This window comes from Eschscholzia californica, unplaced genomic scaffold, assembly GCF_041429995.1.
Source record: "Eschscholzia californica isolate CP2 unplaced genomic scaffold, dmEscCali1.0.p SCAF_3, whole genome shotgun sequence".
NCBI lineage: Eukaryota > Viridiplantae > Streptophyta > Magnoliopsida > Ranunculales > Papaveraceae > Eschscholzia > Eschscholzia californica.
Window position 1 is genome coordinate 61,177,610 of NW_028238420.1, and position 18,984 is coordinate 61,196,593.

An 18,984-nucleotide genomic window follows, 5' to 3' on the forward strand; every position below is an offset into this window, starting at 1 on the left:
ATTGGAGTAATTAATTAGTAAACCACTCAAAATTTGAAAATATTTTTGAAGTCCCTAAATTTATTTCCCTATAACAACTTACAAGATAAAATTGTCAAACCAAATTTACCAAATTTTGACCAAGTCTTCGCACCCCGGAAAATATTTAACCTTCTCCAACTAAAGTAAACCTAATTTGCCCCAACAATTGTTCTCAGCAATGGGGGAAAAGATCGCAAAGACCTCAATCCAATCAGTTTGACCGAGAAAATAGAAGCCATGGGCATCTGATGAAAATGGTAGGACATACTTCAACAAATTCATGTGTCAGCTAACGGACGCCCGCTAAATTAGCAGTCACCAATCTAACCCGAGTCGATGGCCCAATGAAGCTAAAGACCCATTCTGTATGGACCGATCCCGTTATTAGTTGTTTTTTTATCTTTAATGTCCAGATTTTAATTTGGCTTCTTTTTTTTTTACCAGCTTATTGTTGACTCCGACATTTCTTGTAAAAAAGAGCATTGTACATTTTATTAAGATTCGATACAAATTGTTTTAGAGTTATTTTTCCACCTTCAAATTGCTCATGTGTTTTGTCTTCTTTATGTTTATGCCATCATCAACTTTCTTTTGTCTTTAATTTTTTTTTTTTTATGTAAGTAGGCTTTGGCCTTATTTATTCAATAAAATTGTCGGATACAACTAAAGTTTGTTCTGAAATCAATAATTTAACAATAAATGGTGGGGGTTCTTTGTCCTCCCATCTGAAACTATTCTGAGAGACTAATGCATTTGTCGCCAATTTATGCGCTGCGACATTTATTGTTCTTGAGATATTTTGAAAGACTACCGACTCAAATTTTGAGATCTCATCTTTGATATCTTGTACTATTAGAGGCGGTTTGGTTGTGTTTGCAATTGGCGGTTTGGCAATTGCAATTGGCGGTTTAGCAATTACAATAGGCGGTTTAGCAATATGATGGATATAGGCGGTTTGATGGGTTCCAAATTTTAGTAATCAATTGCCTAAATTGTCGGTTTATATTATATATAAATAGGGGAGCCAATCAACACATCTAAAACACACCAACACAAACAACAACAACTCTTCTTTAGAGAGAGCTAGAAAGAGAGCAAGTGAGAGAGAAATTTTTGTTCATAATTTTGAGCGGTGTTTAATTTCTCGGTCGTCGAAGATTTAGTATAGAAGGTTAATTCTATACGGTACCATCTTGGGACGAACTTGCGGGTTGTGTTAGTCGTCTTCATCTATCCTTCAATAAAGATTTCTTGTTCGCCCGAGGACGTAGGCTTTAAAGCCGAACCTCGTTAAATTCTGTTCGCATATTTGATTTTGACTTAGCTTTTCGATTAATCTTCATAATCGGATCAATTTCTAGGATAGGTTCGATAGCTTCCGCGACTTTTAGTTCTAACAATTGGTATCAGAGCCTTGTTGAGATTGAACGAAGAGAAGATGGGATCGAGAAGTGGTACGGTCAAATCAGGGAAATATGAGATAGAGAAGTTTCAATGGGAAAAATGATTTTTCTTATTGGCGGATGCAAATGAAGAATCTGCTAATCTCGCAGAAATTACACAAGACGTTGACGGAAAAGAAACCAGGAGATATGTCAGATGAGGATTGGGAGGAGTTAGATCTCGAAGCACGGGCAACCATTAGGGACGTGGCGTTCCTAGTACACGGAGAAACAACGGCGGCGAGTGTGTGGTTAAAGCTAGAAAGCAACTTCATGACGAAAACTTTAACGAATCGGGTCTACTTAAAATCCAAATTATTCACATGTAGAATGGAAGAGGGTTCTTCTATTCAGGAATATGTGAATATGTTTGACAGGATTATCTCAGATTTGAAGGATATTGATGTTAAGGTTGAGGATGAGGACCAAGCCCTCATATTGTTACTTTCATTACCTAAATCCTATGAGAACCTTGTTCAAACTTTGATGCTTGTTGGTGATAGTCTAAGCATGGAAGAAACGAGAAATTCGTTATTAGCGGATGACCTTCGTAAGGTTGCTACTAACAGTATGGCGTCGGGTGGAGTAGACAAGGAACAAGCACAAGGGTTGTTTGCAACAAGGGGGAGGAGTAATGAAAGAGGAAAGGGAAAGGGCGGGAAATCTAGATCCAAATCTAGAGGCTCTTTCAAGAAAACGTGCTTTAGTTGTTGTGAGCTTGGTCACTTTAAAGCGGCTTGTCCAAAGAGAAAGTTGAAGCAAAAGAACGAAGGCTACAAAGGGAAACAAGAGATGCAAGAGGCGGGATATGTGTCAGAAGACCCAGACGAATGTTTCTCGGTAACAGAGGTGTCTGAGAAGATCTCTGATAGGTGGATGCTTGATTCAGGGGCGTCACACCATATGTGTCCAAATAGGGAGTGGTTTACTACCTATAGGAGTATAGATGGTGGTACAGTTATACTGGGTGATGATAGCATATGTAAAACTGTGGAACTCGGAACAATATGTATCAAGATGCACGATGGAGTGGTGAGAACATTGACGAATGTAAGACACATACCCGATTTGCGGAAAAATCTAATTTCCCTTGGTGTGTTGGAGCGGAACGGATGTAAGATAATTATAGAGAATGGCTCCATAAAAGTCGTTAAGGGTTCTTTGGTGGTAATGAGAGGTACTCGTTACGATAATTTATACAAACTTTTGGGGACAACAATTACTGGAGATGTAGCAGTAGGAGTCAGTGGAAGGGATCCAACGGCTAGTACGAGGCTTTGGCATATGCGCCTTGGGCATATGTCAGAAAAGGGTCTATCTTTGATGTGCGGGAAAGGCTTGTTGAAGGACATGAAGAAGCCTTGCATGGAGTTTTGTGAGCATTGTGTGTTCGGGAAGGCACACAGGGTGACGTTCTCTTCAAGCAAGCACAGGAGCAAAGAGGTATTAGACTACGTACATACCGATGTCTGGGGACCGGCAAAGTTACCTTCCAAGGGTGGTTCCAGGTATTTTGTTACATTCGTTAATGATCATTCGAGATTTGTCTGGCTTTATTTTCTGAAGCATAAGAATGAGGTATTCAACATATTCCTGGTGTGGTAAGCAATGGTTGAGAACAAAACTGGTCGAAAGCTGAAGACCTTAAGATCGGATAATGGGACCGAGTACACGGATTAGGCATTCAAGGAGTTTTGTAATCAGGAAGGCATTGTGAGGCACTGGACAGTAGTAAACACACCTCAGCAGAATGGAGTCGCAGAGAGATTGAACCGTACACTACTTGAGAAGGCTAGATGTATGTATGCGCTCCAATTCGGGATTAGGCGTAGAATGGTGGGCAGAATCTATTGCTACAGCTTGTTATATTGTGAACAGGTCTCCACATTCTTCTTTAGATGGCGGCATACCTTACGAGGTGTGGTCAGGTGAACATGCAGATTACGGGAGACTTAAGATTTTCGGTTGTACGGCCTATTACCATGTTAAAGGTAACAAACTTGACAATAGAGCAAAGAAGGCAATTTTCTTAGGATATGCTACAAGAGTCAAGGGTTATCGGCTATGGTGTACGAAAGACAAGAAGTTTGTAATCAGCAGAGATGTGGCGTTTGATGAGTCGTCATTGTAGCTATGGCGAAAGCTACGGTGCCTAGTTGTGGTGATGTTGGGTCTACTAAAGCTCAAGTAGTGGAAGTAGAAGCCGAAGACCAACGGGTTTCTAGGAATCATGATCAGGTGGAGCATCAGGATAATACTCAGGATGAGGAAGTTGATGAACCCGATCATGAGGAGGTTCAAGGGGAAGGTACACAAGTTTTACAACAACAGCAGCAGGATGTTTCGGTACACACTAGGCCGAAACGGTTATATAAGCCGGTACAGAGGTTAGGGTCAGACAAGCCTCTTAGGCATTACGGGCAGGCAAATGTGGTTGAATATGCACCCTCGGTGGAAGACGACGAGCCGGTCACCTTCAAACAAGCTATTACCGTGGCGGAAAGAGAGAGTTGGTTGGTTGCTATGCAAGAAGAGATGGAGTCTCTTCACAAAAACCAGACGTGGGAGGTTGTCCCATTACCCGAAGGTAAGTCTGTTATTGGTTGTAAATGGGTGTACAAGAAGAAAGAAGATTCTTCCGAGATCAATGGTACAAGGTATAAGGCAAGACTAGTGGCCAAGGATTATGCACAGAAAGAAGGGGTCGACTGCAATGAGATTTTCTCACAGGTCGTGAAACATACTTCTATTCGGGTGCTATTGAGTATTGTTGCTCACAGTGATCTTGAGTTAGAACAACTCGATGTTAAAACCGCCTTCTTGCGCGGAGATTTGGAAGAAGAAATTTATATGGCTCAACCTGAGGGATACAAGGTTGAGGGTAAAGAAAATCAAGTATGTCGTTTGAGGAAGTCTCTTTACGGATTGAAACAATCCCCTCGCCAATGGTACAAACGGCTTGATCCTATAAAAGGGTACGTAGGCAGCCATGGTCCTATGGCGCAGTCAAATGAAGTTACAAAAAGCAGATATATCTTACAAGGAGTATCCTGGTGTTCGTCCAAAATTTGAAGAGTATCAAATTGTGTACGAGGTGGAGAATTGTAAGAGGCGGTTTGGTTGTGTTTGCAATTGGCGGTTTGACAATTGCAAGTGGCGGTTTAGCAATTGCAATAGGCGGTTTAGCAATATGATGGATATAGGCGGTTTGATGGGTTCCAAATTTTAGCAATCAATTGCCTAAATTGTCGGTTTATATTATATATAAATAGGGGATCCAATCAACACATCTAAAACACACCAACACAAACAACAACAACTCTTCTTTAGAGAGAGCTAGAAAGAGAGCAAGTGAGAGAGAAATTTTTGTTCATAATTTTGAGCGGTGTTTAATTTCTCTGTCGTCGAAGATTTAGTATAGAAGGTTAATTCTATACGGTACCATCTTGGGACGAACTTGCGGGTTGTGTTAGTCGTCTTCATCTATCCTTCAATAAAGATTTCTTGTTCGCCCGAGGACGTAGGCTTTAAAGCCCAACCTCGTTAAATTCTGTTCGCATATTTGATTTTGACTTAGCTTTTCGATTAATCTTCATAATCGGATCAATTTCTAGGATAGGTTCGATAACTTCCGCGACTTTTAGTTCTAACATGTAGCATATGTCGAATCTTTCATGGAATTTGGTCTTCTTCCTTCAAACAGGCTCCAGTAACATTTATGGCGTCTCCTTCAATAATCACCTTTGTCATATTCAATTGCCTGGCTGTTTGAACAACCAAGAGAGCAGCCTTTGCTTTAGCTTCTATAGCACTACTAATTTCATAATGATCAGTGATAGCTAGTATGCATACTCCCCTCGAGTTTTTGGCTACAACGGCAGATGCTCATTTTCCATTCTTATAGGCTCCATCTATGTTTAGTTTTATTGTATCACCTGTAGGGGGTTCCCATCTATTTTGAAAAACCACCAGTGCCTTGTCTTGTACTCCTCTATCAGCATTCATATCGAGTTGGATATAAAATTCGGTAAACAACTTAACATCTTCATTAATGATGTTCATAGAATCAGGAGGTATACTATCAAATATCTTCCTGTTACGAGCCTTCCACAGAGACCATAAAATATAACAACTCATTTTAACTCGTTCGTTTCCACCATCTTCTATGAACCATTCTTAATGATTTCCTTTAAAGTCTTCTTATCCGTGAATCGTAAACAAGAGGTGAGCGAAACCATACTTCCTTAGCAAATTGACATTCTTTAAATAAATGGTTGATATCTTCCTCCAAAGTGTTACACATAGGGCATAATCTTGATTCCACAACATTAAATCGTGAAGATTTAATTTTTGTTGGAATGGCATCGTTTAGAAGCCTCCATATAAACATCCCAACTTTTGTCTTTAATTAAGTTATTACAAATATGGTGTCTCTCAAAGATGGATCAAGATGTTTTATTACATATTAATTTCGCTTTATTTCAACAAAAATAAATATTAATTTCACTTTTGAGATGACGATTTAATGTCCTTTAATGAATTAAATATTTTAATTTTAATTTTTTTTTTGTTGAAAGTAAATATTTTAAACTTTCCAATTAAAAAATCTTGTTGACAAAATTTGACAGTTCAACAGTTCAACCAAAAAAAATGTTTTACCAAAGCCCCACCCAAATGTGTGGAACGTTATATCCCATTTAGCCCACCTCAAATCAATTTTTTTGTTTCACCCATATGGCCATGATGTTGCATAGACCCACTAGTCTTCCACTCCAAAGTAGCAATTTCATCAAAAAAAAAAAAAAAAAGTACAAAGTGGCTTACTTCACACATTCACATTAATAGGAAAAAAAAAATGAGATTTTGATGCAAATTCCCATCAACAAAAGTCTCATTTTTTTTTTTAAAACAGAACTGACGGTTTATTTCTCTAAAACAAGGATTAACTTTGTGTCTCATACATACCCGAAGACGACTGGCGTATTTTCACTCACATACATAACCATAACACAGGGCCGGCTCTGGGCCTATGTAACCGCCAAGGGCCCCCAAATTTAGAGGCCCTAATTATATATATATATCGTGTTATCATTTGTATTTTTTAAATTTTCCAATTAAAAAATCTTGGTGACAAAATTTGACACTTCAACAGCTCAACCAAAAAAAAATGTTTTACCAAAGCCCCACCCAAATGTGTGGAATGTTATATCCCATTTAGCCCTCCTCAAATCAATTTTTTTGTTTCACCCATATGGCCATGATCTTGCATAGACCCACTACTCTTCCACTACAAAGTAACAATTTCATCAAAAAAAAAAAAAAACTACATAGTAGCTTACTTCACATTCACATTAACAGGAAAAATGGAGATTTTGATGCAAACTCCCATCAACAAAAAGTCTCATTTTTTTTTTGAAAACATAACTGACAGTTTATTTCTCTAAAGCAAGGATTAACTTTGTGTCTCATTGTGAAGAGGTTTAAACCTTGAAGTAATCAACTCGATGAAACTCGAGGAAGACGGATGAGATGAAGCCGAGATGTATAAGCTTAGCACTTCGGTGAAACCGAGTGGGATTGATATGCTATCGGTATAGCCGAGAGTGATCACAGCACCTCTCGGTTATAACCGAGAGTGTGAAGTGTGGTTCTCGGTAAAGGCCGAGATATGGTGATGAAGAACTCGGTTGATGTCCCGAGTGTGTGTTGTAATGGTGATTGAGGTGGAAACCGAGTGATGATGATGATAACCGAGAGAGAGAGATAGGTGAAAACCTTTTGTTATTAAATTACAACTTGTATATTACATTATGTATGGATCTCTTTATATAGGTTTACATAGGAGAAGTTTTAGAAATATGAAACTCTAATTAACTCTATCTAATACAACAATCCTAATCATACTAGGAAACCTAATTAACTTAGGAATCCTTATCCTAACCGTGGACCTAATCCACTCGGTTTAGCCGAGTGGAGTAGACCTTCCAACACCCCCCCTCAAGTTAGAGCGGGAATGGAAGTAACCCCTAACTTGCCAATAATGTTCTTGAACGGTTCTGCCCCAAGTGCTTTTGTGAAGATATCCGCTAACTGATTATCTGAACTGGTGAAGCGCGTGGCAATGACGTTGTCTTTAATGTTTTCACGAACGATGTGGCAATCTATCTCAATGTGTTTGGTACGTTCGTGGAAGACGGGGTTATCAGCAATGTGGAGAGCGGCCCGATTGTCACAGTAAACTGTCATCGGGTCGGAGTGATCAATTCCAAAGTCAAGTAATAAATACTTGAGCCATTGTAATTCACATGTAAGTATGGCTAAAGCTCGATATTCTGCTTCTGCCGAAGATTTGGCAACTGTGGGTTGTTTCTTTGATTTCCAGGAAAGAGGGCTGGACCCAATCATTGTAAAATATCCTGTAGTTGATCTACGGGTTGAAGGACAACCAGCCCAATCCGAATCACAGTATCCTGTAATGTGGAGAGAGCTGTTTGCGGATAAGAAGACTCCTTTGTCAAGTGTACCTTTCAAGTATCGTAGTACGCGATGAGCGACGTCTAGGTGTACTTGACTGGGTGTTTGCATGAATTGACTGAGATTATTAACTGCAAAAGTGATATCCGGTCGTGTGACCGTTAAATAAAGTAGTCGTCCGATGAGGCGACGGTAAATTGACGGATCGGCCAATGGTGTCCCGTCGGTGGGAGAGAGGCGGAGTTTTTGTTCCATGGGAAACTCCGAAGGACGTGCAGCGGTTAGTCCAGAATCTTTTAGAATATCAAGTGCATATTTCCGTTGACATAGAAAAATGCCTTGTGACGAGCGAGATACTTCAATACCAAGAAAGTATTGTAAGCGTCCCAAATCTTTTAAGGAGAATGCCTTATTAAGAAATACCTTTAACTGGGAAATAGCATGATCATTATTTCCCGTGATAATTATGTCGTCCACATAGACGAGAACGTAGATCTGAGTGGAGTGAGAACGAAAAGTAAAAAGAGAATAGTCACTTTTGGATTGAGAAAAACCACGTTCGATAAGAACGGAGGAAAATTTTGAAAATCATTGACGGGAGGCCTGTTTTAGTCCATAAAGGGATTTGTGAAGGTGGCATACTTTAGACTCCCCCTGAGAGGAAAACCCGGGTGGAAGTTTCATGTAAACTTCTTCATTCAAATCACCTTGAAGGAAAGCGTTATTGACATCCAATTGATGGAGAGTCCAGCCTTTGATGGCGGCGATGGAAAGAAGGACACGAACAGTAACTAATTTAGCAACTGGAGCAAAAGTGTCATTGTAATCAAACCCTTCTATTTGGGTGTATCCTTTAGCTACCAGGCGTGCTTTATAGCGTTCGATGGAGCCATCGGACTTGAATTTGATTTATACACCCATTTACAACCGATGGGTTTCTTGCCAGGTGGCAAACTGGTAATCGTCCAAGTTTTATTTTCTTCTAAGGCCGAAATTTCTTTGGCTATGACGTCTTTCCAATGAGAGGACTTCATTGCTTGAGTGAAAGATGTTGGTTCGGTTGTTGTCAAGACCGAAGAGAGAAATTGTTGATGGGAAGTGGAAAACGAGTTAATAGAGAAATAATTTTCAAGTGGATACTTGATTGAGCTCGTGTTTGAACATATGTAGTCCGCAAGATGGGCCGGTGGCCGGCGAGACCTCTTGGGGCGGCCGGAATTCTCCTCGTCGGAATCCGAAGTGGGAATGACGTTCGGTGAGGGAGGTGACGAGGAGGTGTCGGTAGATGATGGAGCGACTGACTCTAAAGACGCCCCTGGACAGGGAAGCCCGACAGTGGAGTCTGCAGGCACCCCCGAAGTGGCGGTCTGTAGCAGACCCGAAGCAGGTCTGGCAGGGGTGTCTGGAGGCACCCCTGCGTCTGTATCCTGTCCAGAACTGACTGGAACAGCAGCTTCGTCCGAGCTGCTGTCCGTCGGCTGGACGGTCTGTTTCGGTACGTTCGCCGGAAAGGAAAACGTACCATTGTCTTCAATGCATAGATGAGGCGGAGGACATGAAGGTGGTGGTTCCGCCGGAAGAGAAGAGGACATTGGAAATCGAGTTTCGACAAACGTTACATCTCTTGAAATAAAAATTCGTTTAGTTGAGATGTCGTATATACGGTAACCCTTCTGTCCACTAGGGTAACCAAGAAATATTCCGGCGGAAGAACGGGCATCCATCTTTGTTTTGACCAAAGGAATTCGTGCATAACAAAGGCAACCAAACACACGAAGGTGGGAAAGATTCGGAGGAGAACCGAGTATAAGTTCATGAAGAGACTTACCTTTTAGGTTGGGTGTCGGTAATTTATTTATCAAATAAACCGCGGTTAACACACATTCTCCCCAAAAGAAGAGAGGAAGATTTGCTTGAAGGCGTAAGGAACGGGCCACTTCAAGAATGTGGCGATGTTTTCGTTCAACCACCCCGTTTTGTTGTGGTGTGTAAGTACAACTACGTTGATGTACAATTCCTTTTTCAATGAACCAATTTTGTAAATAGGAGTTCATGAATTCGGATCCATTGTCCGATCTCAATGTTTTGATTTTGCAATTGAATTGCGTGGAAACATAATCGAAAAAATTAGTTATGAATTTGCTAACATTCGATTTGGAACTCATAAGAAAAATCCAAGTACAACGTGAATAATCGTCGACAAGGGTTAAAAAATATCTACACCCGGAGGTGGATGGGACCGGAAAGGGTCCCCATACGTCCGCATGGACTAACTCAAATATATGAGAGGAAGAAGAAGTACTAAGTGGGAAAGGTAACCTAGATTGTTTAGAAAGTGGACAAATTTCGCACGGTACTTTATTAGATAAAAATTTAAAATTCAAACATGAAAGTTTAGAATTAAAAAATTGAAAACGACTAAAAGATGGATGTCCCAAGCGGGAGTGCCATAAAGAAAAAGACTCATGACTAGAACTATCTAAACTTGAAACCGAAAGGATGGGACGCTCCGTGCGAAGGAAGTAAAGGTCATCATGAAGACTAACATGCCCAATCTCCGTCCTCGTTGTTCGGTCCTGAAAAACACACAAATTGCGGTCAAAAAGGACGGTACAACGAAGTGAATTAGATATTTGAGAAATAGATATGAGATTAAATTGAAAAGATGGAATATGAAGCACATCTTGTAAATAAAATCTATTCGAAAAATAGATGGTACCAATGTGATCAACCTTGATTCGGGAACCATCCGGTAATCGAACATATAAGTCCGGTGGTGCAAGGGAATAAGAAGAAAATCTTGAGAGATTTGAACAAATATGTTTAGCGGCTCCCGAATCAATGACCCAAGGAGGATGAAAGGAAGAAGAAAACTTACCCGTTAAGTTGACTAGAGGATCTTTGTTGGTGCCGTTAGAATTAGTAGATGTGGGCTGTTGGGATCGTTCCAAAAGAGCAAGGACGTTTTGGTATTGTTCATTGGTTAATGAAGTTGTTGTAGGCACCCCCGTACCTTGATCTAAAACCGAGTTGGCCATAGGGTCTTGTCGATTGCGATTTCGATTACGTTGACCATAATTGGGTGGATAACCATGTATCTTATAGCAAGAAGTAACATCATGACCATGAATCTTGCAATTGTCACAAAAGGGTCGAGGTCTTTTTGTACGTTGCCTCTCCGAACCGTTGTAACGGTTTTGATTATATTCATTATTACCAACGGCAAGGGCAGCGTTGTTGGAGTCGTTATGCATAGGAGTAATGAGATTTTGTTGAACCTCTTCTTGTTTAATAAGGGAATGAATACGTAGGATTGATGGGAAGGGTTCAATCAACAAAATTTGACTCCGAATAGAGGAAAATCTATCGTTAAGTCCTTGGAGAAACTCCATGGCTCTATCTTGGTTAGTTCTTTCTACCAAGGAACGACCATGACCACATGTACAAGGCTCGGAGATTAACAAGGAATTGAGTTCGTCTTGAAGAGCCTTGAGATTAGTAAAGTATGTTGAAACGTCGGAATTGTCTTGTTTAAGACAAGAAATTGCTCTCTTGAGTTGAAAGATTTTTGGAGCATTACTTTGATGGAATCGGTCATAAAGATTATGCCATATATCGGAAGCCGTCTCATCATATAAGATGGATGATCGAAGAGGTGGGTCTACCGAATTGATAAGCCAACTAGAGACGAGATCGTTACATCGTCCCCATTGTTCTAACTCATTAGGATCGGTGGGTTTGTTGATGCTTCCATCTACGAAACCTAGTTTGCCTTTTGCTCTTAAGGCTTTTGACATTCCTCGAGACCATGAGGAATAATTATCACCGGTTAGAAGTGGTGTAATAAGAATAGTAGTGGGGGAATCCGAATGGTGAACATCAAACGGTCCACTATTGATGTTATTGTGAACTTGAGAAGTTTCCGAAGTTTCGGGAGTAGTCATGATTCAAAAAAAAAATTTTAGGCTCTTATACCATGTGAAGAGGTTTAAACCTTGAAGTAATCAACTCGATGAAACTCGAGGAAAACGGATGAGATGAAGCCGAGATGTATAAGCTTAGCACTTCGGTGAAACCGAGTGGGATTGATATGCTCTCGGTATAGCCGAGAGTGATCACAGCACCTCTCGGTTATAACCGAGAGTGTGAAGTGTGGTTCTCGGTAAAGGCCGAGATATGGTGATGAAGAACTCGGTTGATGTCCCGAGTGTGTGTTGTAATGGTGATTGAGGTGGAAACCGAGTGATGATGATGATAACCGAGAGAGAGAGATAGGTGAAAACCTTTTGTTATTAAATTACAACTTGTATATTACATTATGTATGGATCTCTTTATATAGGTTTACATAGGAGAAGTTTTAGAAATATGAAACTCTAATTAACTCTATCTAATACAACAATCCTAATCATACTAGGAAACCTAATTAACTTAGGAATCCTTATCCTAACCGTGGACCTAATCCACTCGGTTTAGCCGAGTGGTGTAGACCTTCCAACAGCTTCTCAACCTACAGTCTACATGAAGTTAAAAGAAATTGCCTAAAGACATTCTAGGGAGATATGTGTATATAACAAATCACCCATAACAAACTTTGAGGACATCTAAATGGGCTGGAAACAAAGTTTATATGCAAATACAGCTATAGTTACTTTCGTCCAAGTGGAGGGAGATGTGCGCATATAACAAAATTGGTTGTGTATGTAAAATTGTCGTGGTTGTTTCAAAAAAGTTCAGTAGGACACATTTGGTTCTGAATTATTAAGTAACAATGATATCGTTCTCAGCAGTAGAACATTTTGAATCATCCTTCCTATGAAATACTAAACCGCAGGTGCATTGTCAGTTTTGTTTCAAAATTCAACCATGGAAAATTTATAGTAGCTTTGTGAGACTTAGACGCTGACGGTTGATCAATCTTGATCGACCGTTAAAGTGATTTGAAAGCAAAAAAAAAATCTCTAAAGCTCCAAAGAATTTTATCTTTGTTATAGTTGAGCCAATTTTGGTTTGTTTTTACTCGTCAGACTGAAGATATAGATGCACGATTGCATTCTTCTCATCGAGCTCTTAGGAGATCATCAACAAGTGGATATACAATCACACTAAAAATAGAACAAGAATGTAATTTTCACTGAAGAATTAAAATTTACAAACGCTAAAGTTCAACTACCCCAACGGTCTCAAAATTATTTTAAAAAACAACTTCGTGTAATCATACACCATTTTATATAAGAAATATATGATTCATGTTGAGAAATCATTAAAAAAAGCATCATTTTACTCAAATACTTCTCTTGGAACAAATTCAGTAATATAATATAACATAATCCTCTTCGAAAATGTGAAATTATTTGAGGGCTTAGTGAGGGAGACCAGAGGGTCTAAGAAAAAAAATGTAAAATAGCTATGAGTGGGTATACGTGGAATTGAGGTGATTCTACTTGTTCAAACACGCATGTCTTTCTTGACCAAAGTCTTGTTTCCTAAGGAAGTATGAAACATAACAGGGAGATTTTATAGGGCCCCCTCATTTTTGTTAAAAAGTCTCCCCTCAGTGATAATTTAGCAAGTAAAATGGTTCATGGGGAGGCCTTTTAACAAAATTGGGGAGGCCTTATAAAACTTCTTAACATAACATGCTAGCTCTCAATTAAATAGGAAAGCAGACGGATAACATTGATCAACTTCCTGAAATAGTACTAGAGTACAACATTAAGTTGTTTGATGCAATTAATAACAATACCGGGGATGGTTCTTAAGTCTTAACAACAAGATTCAAGATCCTTTGCGCCTTGTTTATCCTTTTTCCTAGTTTTCATTCATTAATGTTCTCTGTTTCAGTCTTGTGTTTTAGTTGGTCCTTGTTTTTGCATGGAAAGTTGGAGGTCTGATGCGATGGGCAGCTTCTAGGTGGGATCGTTACACATGAGAGGTGCACCGTGCACCCTTCATTATACTACTTTTTTTTTTTTTTGATGAAAGGTTCATTATACTACTTAGCCTACAAAATTGATTGACAAGACTGGTACGCATGTAGCATGTAGTCATGTAGATGATCTAAATGGTGGGAAATATATGGATCTTTTCATAGAGATCTAGAGAATTTTCTAGAGTTCTCTTTATGCTCCACAAATATCAAGAGAAGTCTCTCAAGGCCAGCCCCATAAGTGTGCAAAATGAAGCCTATATAAGTTTATATACAAGGCAGCCCGGCTTAAGTTTGTGATGTTGAGTGGGCTGCTGAGTGGGGGCGGATTGGGCTTCCGTTTGGTGCAGCTTGGCGCCTCTAAGTGATGGGCCGTGAGAAACTGCTACCGTCGACCCCATGTAAGACACTGACTGGTCAGAAAGATTGAGGGACTCTCTCTCTCTCTTTCTAGCTAGACATGTGTCTATTCATGTTTTTTTTTTTTGATGAAAAGTGTCAACTCATGTTGGGATGATTTTCAAAACTTCCTATGTCATTGTTTATAGTGATTTCTATGCAGCAAAGACGATGGACTCCCAATTATGAAGTTTACATAGTTGGAGCCCTAGATCCAAGACTCGTTTATGTAAAATTCCTATTCAAGTTTTTGAAATTTGAAGGGGTAGGTTTGAAGGGCTTAATTGTCTTGATATGATGGATCTTGGACCATCTCTATTTAGGACCACTTCAAACAAATTTAGAGTTTGTACAAGTATTCTTAAGTTTTAACTTATAACAATAATATGTCATATATGAACTAACCAGTCGTGCATGTCTGACGCTCAAACAAAAGTGGCAAGTACATGCTTGAGCTCAATTCAATCGATATGGTGTTTCGAGTGGTCAGACGAGCGAGACAACCACCTGACGGAGAAAGAAACTATGTGGCTCAACTGAAAGCAACCATGTGATCACATGAAAACAAGTGGGCGGGCAAAAACCTATGGGAACTATAACTGCCAGACCCAATTCACCAAAAAGACTTCCTCAGTTTTGCACTATATTCACACATAATACTCTAGTCCTTCACAATTCACATGACCCCAAAACCAATCAGAATAGGGTTCCCACCTGGGTATTTTATTGATACAATCAGAGAGAGTAGTAGAGTTGTTTATCGTGGATCTGTCCCCCTCCATCGACTATGCTGACTATTAGGAACTTCTAAAGGCACCCCTGATCTATCCCTCAAAATTTAGGAATGGAAGTATGAAAATGTGTGCATATAACAAAATCACAAAAATGTTGTGTATATAAAATTCGTGTTGTTTCGAAATAGTGAAGTTCAGTAGGAAACACACAGGGTTCTGAATTATTAAGTAATCATGATATTGTTCTTAGCGCATTATGAATCATCCATGGAAGATTTATAGTAGCTTCTGTGACTTAAGACAAGAGTAACTCGCGTCGGTTTTCCTTGTTTTGTATTTCAAAGTGTTCTCATTGTTCAACACTTAAAGAGGTAAGTCTAAATCACTAGAGTCAATCAAAGTCGAACCGTTCCAAATCCAAATAAAACCACAAAAAATTGTATTCATATTAAAAGAAACAGTTAATTTATTCGGGGAAAAAGTGAGGCCAGCGCTTTGGGGAAAGCTAAATAGTTTCCGAGGTGTGAAGTTTTGGGTGGAAACAAAAAAAATTAGATTTTTTTATTTCCCCCAAACAACCAAATCCTTTTCAGCTTCTTCTTCCTTTCTCCGACGACTCCACCATCTCCGACGACTACAACATTTCCGGCGAACTTTTTTTTTTTTCTCCATCTCCGGCGAAGGGGAGGAGCCCCTTCGTCGGAGGTCTGGTTTGTTCTTCAAACCAGATCCCGTCTGGTTTGAAGAAACAAACCAGACGAGCTCCGGCGAAGGGGCTCCTCCCCTTCGCCGGAGACATTGAGAAGAAAGAGAGGGAGAAGAGAGAGAACTCTATGCCGACGGCACCGAGGCGTCGTCTTTAAACAGGTAGGCAGTACCGACGACATTGACGACGGAAATAAGACCGTCGGCAGAAGTACTACCGATGGTTATCTGTATTTTACTTACGGTCAGCGTAACTTAGTAATTTCCCTCCAAAATTTATGGCCGGCGGCATTTAAAATGTAATAACCGCCGGCAATAAAATCTGGAGCCAAATTTCCTACAGCTTCTTGACGGCACATGAACCGTCGGCAATAAATTTCTTGATTTTTTTAAAAATAATTTTTCTGCACCCATTGCTGTAGTAGGTGATCCAGAAACTACAACAACATAATGAATAATAACTTGTTATTTTCATCATAAACATAAATTTCAAAAGAAATTGATAACACATCGAAAGGCAAATTTATAAAGTTCAACTAATTTTTGAAGACAAAGTCAGGTCTTCAAAATTCATACTTCTTCTTCATCAATTTCAATCCCTACAAAGAAAAAGAAAGAACACACATCTTAGTATTCAATGACTTAAAAATGGAGAAGAATGAACCATATTTTACTATGATAGACATGATGAATTCTTCTTACCGCAGAGATTCAGACCATCTGCAATAGTGTTCCTTGCATTGTCTCTGCACTGTTTCCTTCAATGGAGAAGAATGAACCATATTTTACTATGATAGACATGATGAATTCTTCTTACCGCAGAGATTCAGACCATCTGCAATAGTGTTCCTTGCATTGTCTCTGCACTGTTACCTTCATCAGGCTTGTGAATAATAACCTTCACTGATCCAGAATTTAGTGACGTCTCCTTTCCCACTGATCCTTTCCCACTGACATAGGCTTCCTGATTCCAACCAAAGTAATGGGTACAACTGGAACTCCAGTTTTTGCTGCCACACTAAATGCACCAACAAGGAAAAATATGATGAATATCTAACAATTAATATGCAGATAGTTTTCTCCAAGAAAAAAAATATGACTAACGATTGTTATGAAAAGTCACACATCCACCAAACTTTGTCTATGAACCAATCCACTTATAGTTAATTGATCCTTAGTCGGATGGTCAGAAAATTAATGAACATCTCACCTTGAAAGCACCAAGAGTTCCATCTTTACTCCGAGTTCCCTCTGGAAAGAAAAAGACAGATGCACTCTTTCTCACTAAACCCATACATCGCTAAAGACATTCCTGCATATAATTAAACATAGAAACTCGGTCGTGAAAATGAGTTCGCAAGCTATACATTGAAAGAAATGAGCATAAATATCGTTTAAGTGCCAAGGAGGAAAAGATCAATACCAATTGGCTTCTGCTGTCCATGCGCTTCAATGGGATTGTACCCAAAATATACATGGCCCACCCGATGATGTGTTGTCTTTCGGTATCGATCAAAGATTAAAACAAAAGGATGAGCTACCAACATATACACAAACAAAAAGACGACAATGAACAAAGTTACAGCATTGAAACAAATTTCCCTGATTTTGGAATCTAACTGAAACTCTGCCGAATCCAAGAAGGAAAAAGAATCAGTAAGTGAACAAGAATAAAACTTTATAAGGAATGAGGTTGCAACTTTCATATTTACCAGTTAAGGTAATAGGTAGCACCATGGGAGCCTGTTCCAGCAAGTTCAGATCTGACAACAAAATTGTTGGGGGAGCAATGCCTTTTTTGTGAATTAAACTCATAATACGGCCGAGGGGACTCAATTCTATGGTTAAAATGGGCATAGTTCACACTAGCATTTCTGATTGGAACCCCATAGATATTCATAGGAAACACTGTAGAAAGAACATTTGGTTTTGGTAGGGATCCAACCGGAGACTAACGAATGCATAGCTTCCTGAAAGTTATAAGTCCAATCTATTTCATTTAAGCTATCTAAGAAAATTTATGTGTATCACATCGATAACATTGTAATTAGTGTGAAAATGGTGCTAACACTATATGGGACTAACTATTCATCTACATGTGTATCAAGTTCAAGTGGATCACAATCTATAAAGAGTACATGATAACAACTTAAACGGTAAAAATTCAAGAGAATTTCCCATGACCACAGAGTATAATCTTAATTCCGCCAGTTGGGAATGGCTATTTAGATACAAAATCATCTTAGAATTTATATATTTCATATAGAACTTTAAGCAAACAAGGCATCTACCTAAACCTCAACAAGTTAGAAATCTTTTATTTCAAATTCTGTATGCCTATAGCTTAATAATAAAACTATCAATTGGGCAAGCAAGTAATGAATTCAATAACCCAAGTAAGCTAAAGGTAGGCACCATAATGCATCCATAAAAATTCTGAAGTCACAAACTCAATTGCATGAATCAAATAACCCTAAGAAAGAAACAAATAGATCACTTTGATATCTGAAATTAATGATTATGATCAGTAAAAATACATAAACATAGAGAGAAGAAGAAGAAGGTATACTTACAGAAGGTAAAGAAGGTATACTTAAAATGAGTACCAAACCTGCATAAAGAGGGTATTCATACAGAAGATGATGAAAATGAAATTGAAAACAAGGAAGGCTTAGATGATTTCAGTACGCCTAAAAAATCCAGAAACCCTATAAAATCCAGAAACCCCTTTTCATGCTAAGCAAGTTAGTCAATAATTATCTAAGAAGATGATGGCTTAGGCTTACCTAAGAAGAACAATCTAGAGTTGAAGATATTCCCAAAATTCGAATGGACCTCATAATAAAATCAGAGAAGAAGATCTTAATTAGAGGCTAAGAGAAACTGTGAAGGATTTCATCTAGAGAGAGAGAAGGGAACTTACCCAGATGAAGGATTTCTTATAGGACTTTCTTTTAGGGGTCGTCTGAGATGACGAGCATAAAACAAAGAGAGAGACGAGTAAAAGTACCATCACAGAGACAAAGATTTTCTTTAGGGGTTTTTTTGGTGTAAGGCCTCGCGGTTTTTTTTTTGTTTTAAGAGTTAATTCCTATATGGCCCCCTACTTTGTGACCAGCTTCCTTTATGGCCCCTTTTTTTTCGTAAATTCAAATATGACCCCCTATTTTCAAGTAAATGTCATTACTACCCTTCTTAATTCTAAATTTAAAACATTAAAAAAAAATTATTTCCACCTCACCCCTCTCTCTCTCCACCTCATCTCTCCCTACACCTCACCCC

The 18,984-nt window shown here is 39.1% G+C and overlaps 2 long non-coding RNA genes across 2 annotated transcripts in view; one reads left to right on the plus strand and one right to left on the minus strand.

The window, feature by feature from the left end:
* The window catches only part of LOC147552818 (uncharacterized), a 43,651-nt gene that overhangs the window by 5,294 nt on the left and 19,373 nt on the right, over positions 1 to 18,984 (plus strand). The window lies entirely within an intron of this gene.
* LOC147552819 (uncharacterized) lies at positions 16,151 to 18,718 on the minus strand. Its single transcript, XR_015238149.1, has 6 exons — positions 18,489 to 18,718; positions 18,276 to 18,313; positions 17,126 to 17,672; positions 16,913 to 17,014; positions 16,405 to 16,720; positions 16,151 to 16,301 (listed from the first exon to the last, which is right to left on the minus strand). It is a non-coding gene; the product is annotated as an uncharacterized LOC147552819 (long non-coding RNA).